We start from the raw sequence: 6,000 nt of genomic DNA, 5'->3' as shown, positions 1-6,000 counted from the left end.
ATCAAATTTCCAGATCCTCAATCGTGTCATATTCCATCTCTCTCTCTCTCTCTGTTCTGGTCAACGGTTTCTGGCCTCTTACGTTAAGATGGAGGCCTTCTCACCGTGCCCACAGAATGCAACTCCTGCTAGCTGCACGCCAGGACTCCCAAAGTATATACGAAATCATAAAATAATAAATATCAATGCAACAGACCCCTGGAGTCTTGAAGCTGTCACTACCTGTCTCAGAGCAAACCCACTTCCGTTGTAGTACTTCTGCGGGTAGACAAGGGACTTCCGAGCAAGGTCAAAGCCTGGGAGATATGTCTCTATGCGGAGATGGTTGAGTTCCTAGTATGGGATTTAGCAAAAGTTCCTGGTGAAGAATCCAAGGAGGTTACCCAAAAGGGTTTTCCCTATCCAGTCTTGTCGACTGTTCCACAAATTTGAAGATATGATGTAGGTAGAGTTTACCAATTATCCTCATTCTGAACGTCATGATCTGGATGCTATTGTAGAGGAGGTGCTGGGATGTTGCTGCTTCTCCTGAAAAGTGTTCGCAATCTTGCGTCTTGAAGTTGACGTTGTTTGCCACGTTCTGAAAATAAACTAGTGGGCTGTGACCTATTCTGAAAGCGACCATGTTAGCCATCTGATGTGAGTTCCAGAAGAATAAAAGTTCCTGTATTTAATTTGTGGAGGAACATCACAAGTGGAATGTTCCTTTGTCACTGAGTGTGGCCTATTTGGGAGGAAGGGTTCTGGTCCTATGGGGATGTTGTTGGATTGATCGTCCCTTGCGAATTCTTCCGCTAGTTCTTTACCGTATACTCCTTAATGTCCTGGAACGAAGTCCTACTCGATGTGAATACCTAGTGAGTTGGTCTGAGATGTTCAGAACGAACCTGGAGTTAAAACTGGTGCTGTTAAGCGCTTTAAATGCAGCCTGGGAATCTGAGAGGAATTTATGATTGATGGAGATCCTAAGTTATCATAAGTCCAGATACTTGCCATGTATAACGCAAATAGCGGGTATGATTTCCTCAATTAACCTGAAGGAGGAATGTCAGTCCTGAAATGTTACCATGTAACGTCGAGCTAAAAAAATGAATCAAAAGATTGAGTAATGCATTCGATAAACATTGTATGTTCTATTTGCATCCCCTAAGCATTGTATTGATGTTTATTCCTGATCCGGTTAGCTTTGCGTCTCAGAACTAAAGAGGTCCACTATGCTTTAGTGAGCTATGCTCGCCACCAGGGTACTGTAGATCTAAGGATTCCCCGTGTAATGGGGCAGGCTGTGAAAAAGCAGCTCTGCAGGATGTCCGAGATGAACTGTTTTCGAGTGTTGAGATCTTCCGCTGTAGAAACTGAATAGAACCAGTAAGGGTGTCAGTCAAACTCTGCTGCTACTAGATGATTGTAGAGCGTCCAGTCACACTTCAATGAAGAGTGTGGCAAAGCTAACCCGGTCCCCTGAAAAGTGGTTACTGGAGGAAGAAGTGCCAGGAATTCTCGCTATCAGTGTGTCCTCGTAGTCAGAGTTTAAATCCCTAATTCTGTCTTATCACGAGCCTGTGTCTAGCGTGTGTCAGCCCTTACGCATTAGCTGTCTTAACTGAAAAGACCTGAAAAGTGGTTACTGGAGGGAGAAGTGCCAGGACTACTCATTATCAGTGTGTCCTTGTAGTCAGGATGAGCGAATTGGAATCCCTAGCTCTGTGGTGGGTGACTTCGATGGGACCTGAAAGCTGAAAGAGAATTTCCTGGTGATTTAGTAGCTCTTAGAGCTAGGTATCTGTGTCTAATGTATCGTCATTTGTGTGTGTACTATCTTGTAACCTGATATCTGAAAGAGAAATTTCCTGGTGCTTGGTAGCTGTTAGTGTTGACTTCCTGGTTCCTATGGGAACTTTGAGTTGGCAAGGCCCAACCTTTGTACTCAACAAGAGAGCACACCACCCGTTAGTGCCAACCAGGCCACACCACGTGGAGGTTCGGAGAGGATTTCGTGACCTCATATTCCATCTATAGTTGACTAATTAATTGAATGTGGGTGAGAAATTCAGTAGAAACTGTAAAATTTCGGTCCTGGAAATTTCATCTTCAAAAACTGAAAATTGGACAGGATTTGGGGCAGTATGATTTTTCAATTTTCTTCCGGATTTTGACTTCCAGTAACTCAATTTGGTTTCATACCATCATCAATTAACTGACTAATTGGTCTCTGGGCAAAAATTCATCCAATCTGTCAAATTTGTGTTCAGAAATTTTCATATTTGAAAATGGGACAGAATTTGGAAAATGTGAATTTTCGTTTTGTGAAGATTTCTGCAGTGAGCTAACTCCGACCGAAATCAAATTTCCAGAACCTCGATCGTGTCATGGGCCATCTATAGTTGACTAACTAATTGAATGTGGGTGAGAAATTCAGTAGAAACTGTAAAATTTCGGTCCTGGAAATTTCATCTTCAAAAACTGAAAATGGGACAGAATTTGGGGCAGTATGATTTTCCAATTTTTTTCGGAATTTTGACTTCCAGTAACTCAATTTGGTTTTATACCATCATCAATTAACTGACTAATTAGTCTCTGGGCAAAAATTCCGTCCAATCTGTCAAATTCGTGTTCAGAAATATTCATATTTGAAAATGGGACAGAATTTGGAAAATGTGAATTTTCGTTTTGTGAAGATTTCTGCAGTGAGCTAACTCCGACCGAAATCAAATTTCTAGAACCTCAATCGTGTCATAGGTATGCCATCTATAGTTGACTAACTAATTGAATGTGGGTGAGAAATTCGGTAGAAACTGTAAAATTTCGGTCCTGGAAATTTCATCTTCAAAAACTGAAAATGGGACAGAATTTGGGGCAGTATGATTTTTCAATTTTCTTCCGGATTTTGACTTCCAGTAACTCAATTTGGTTTTATACCATCATCAATTAACTGACTAATTCGTCTCTGGGCAAAAATTCCATCCAATCTGTCAAATTCGTGTTCAGAAATTTTCATATTTGAATATGGGACAGAATTTGGAAAATGTGAATTTTCGTTTTGTGAAGATTTCTGCAGTGAGCTAACTCCGACCAAAATCAAATTTCTAGAACCTCAATCGTGTCATATGTCAACTCTAGTTGACTAACTAATTGAATGTGGGTGAGAAATTCAGTAGAAACTGTAAAATTTCGGTCCTGGAAATTTCATCTTCAAAAACTGAAAATGGGACAGAATTTGGGGCAGTATGATTTTCCAATTTTCTTCGCAATTTTGACTTCCAGTAACTCAATTTGGTTTCATACCATCATCAATTAACTGACTAATTGGTCTCTGGGCAAAAATTCCATCCAATCTGTCAAATTCGTGTTCAGAAATTTTCACATTTGAAAATGGGACAGAATTTGGAAAATGTGAATTTTCGTTTTGTGAAGATTTCTGCAGTGAGCTAACTCCGACCAAAATCAAATTTCTAGAACCTCAATCGTGTCATATGTCATCTGTAGTTGACTAACTAGTTGAATGTGGGTGAGAAATTCAGTAGAAACTGTAAAATTTCGGTCCTGGAAATTTCATCTTCAAAAACTGAAAATGGGACAGAATTTGGGGCAGTACGATTTTTCAATTTTCTTCTGGATTTTGACTTCCAGTAACTCAATTTGGTTTCTTACCATCATCAATTAACTGACTAATTGGTCTCTGGTCAAAAATTCCATCCATTCTGTCAAATTTGTGTTCAGAAATTTTCATATTTGAAAATGGGACAGAATTTGGAAAATGTGAATTTTCGTTTTGTGAAGATTTCTGCAGTGAGCTTCCTCCGACCGAAATCAAATTTCCAGAAACTCAATCGTGTCATATTTCATCTATAGTTGACTAATTAATTGAATGTGGGTGAGAAATTCAGTAGAAACTGTAAAATTTCGGTCCTGGAAATTTCATCTTCAAAAACTGAAAATGGGACAGAATTTGGGGCAGTATAATTTTTCAATTTTCTTCGGGATTTTGACTTCAAGTAACTCAATTTGGTTTCTTACCATCATCAATTAACTGACTAATTGGTCTCTGGGCAAAAATTCCATCCAATCTGTCAAATTAGTGTTCAGAAATTTTCATATTTGAAAATGGGACAGAATTTGGAAAATGTGAATTTTCGTTTTGTGAAGATTTCTGCAGTGAGCTAACTCCGACCAAAATCAAATTTCTAGAACCTCAATCGTGTCATATGTCATCTCTAGTTGACTAACAAATTGAATGTGGGTGAGAAATTCAGTAGAAACTGTAAAATTTCGGTCCTGGAAATTTCATCTTCAAAAAACTGAAAATGGGACAGAATTTGGGGCAGTATGATTTTTCAATTTTCTTCTGGATTTTGACTTCCAGTAACTCAATTTGGTTTCTTACCATCATCAATTAACTGACTAATTGGTCTCTGGTCAAAAATTCCATCCATTCTGTCAAATTTGTGTTCAGAACTTTCATATTTGAAAATGGGACAGAATTTGGAAAATGTGAATTTTCGTTTTGTGAAGATTTCTGCAGTGAGCTTCCTCCGACCGAAATCAAATTTCCAGAAACTCAATCGTGTCATATGCCATCTATAGTTGACTAATTAATTGAATGTGGGTGAGAAATTCAGTAGAAACTGTAAAATTTCGGTCCTGGAAATTTCATCTTCAAAAACTGAAAATGGGACAGAATTTGGGGCAGTATGATTTTTCAATTTTCTTCGGGATTTTGACTTTCAGTAATTCAATTTGGTTTCATACCATCATCAATTAACTGACTAATTGGTCTCTGGGCAAAAGGTCCATCCAATCTGTCAAATTTGTGTTCAGAAATTTTCATATTTGAAAATGGGACAGAATTTGGAAAATGTGAATTTTCGTTTTGTTAAGCTTTCTGCAGTGAGCTTCCTCCGACCGAAATCAAATTTCCATAACCTCAATCGTGTCATGTGCCATCTATAGTTGACTAACTAATTGGTTGTGGGTGAGAAATTCAGTATTAAGCTTCTGTTCAATAATCTTCCAAAATGTTTCTTTCTATTCTGACGATTTTCCGCTTGTCAGAGCTTTCTTTGGTTATGTATCTTTTAGTGCCTCAATTGTGTCTTCTGCCATCCATAGTGAACACAATAATTGGTCATTCAAGAAAATTTCGTCAGAACAGTGAAGTTTTGGTTGCGGTAAGCTAAAATCTGAAAATTTCCTACTGGTCGGACATTTTCACAATTTTCCCTTCATCAGAGATTTTTCCGGATTTAATATTCAGCTCAGTACCTCTATGATGACTTGTGTCACTCACACTGACCTCACTGATTGGTCACAGTTGTCTCTCACTAGTACAACAAGAGGAGCCGGCAATTCGGTATAGTAATCTGTCGATGGTCAGATTCAAAGGCCCCGGTCAAATATAATACTATTAAAGACTGGATATTGCATCCCAGAAATCAAATTTGGCCGTATCATAATGACATGCCACTATGTAATTGTTAAACATGCCCGATTAAATAATATGAAAGCTCAACAAGACAAAATGGATGCCAAGTTTACTGTGAAGTTTTTCTCAGATTGTATGTTATTTGGTTAGTCTTGTTTCATCAAGTTCAACTCACATTAAAAACTTGCAACTTCAGTCTTCCACTTTTCGCAATGTTTTGACAATGTGCAATGTACCTACACTTGTATAGTACCTACACTTGTATAGTACCTACACTATACAATGCCTACATTTAACTATCCTAGCTTCTCCGCAAGTTACTCCACAAGCTTCTCCGCAAGTTACAACTATGAAATGTGTGGAATGTTGGGAATTCCTCGTCGTCACGACCGGTCATTTTCGTTTTAGATCGTTTTCATGCGACTGACATTCTCATAGTCCACGTCATTGCGGTTAGGGTTGCCATTAAGAAGCTCTTTGTAAGGCTGAAATTGGTTGTATTATACTTATAGCATAGGCGTCACGTGGTTTCATTTACATTATGTATCAATATGGATCGCACATTAGTTAGCAGGGTG

This window comes from Bolinopsis microptera, chromosome 1, assembly GCF_026151205.1.
Source record: "Bolinopsis microptera isolate Bmic1 chromosome 1, MBARI_Bmic_1.0, whole genome shotgun sequence".
Classification (NCBI taxonomy): Eukaryota; Metazoa; Ctenophora; class Tentaculata; order Lobata; family Bolinopsidae; genus Bolinopsis; species Bolinopsis microptera.
This window is presented reverse-complemented; position numbering follows the sequence as displayed.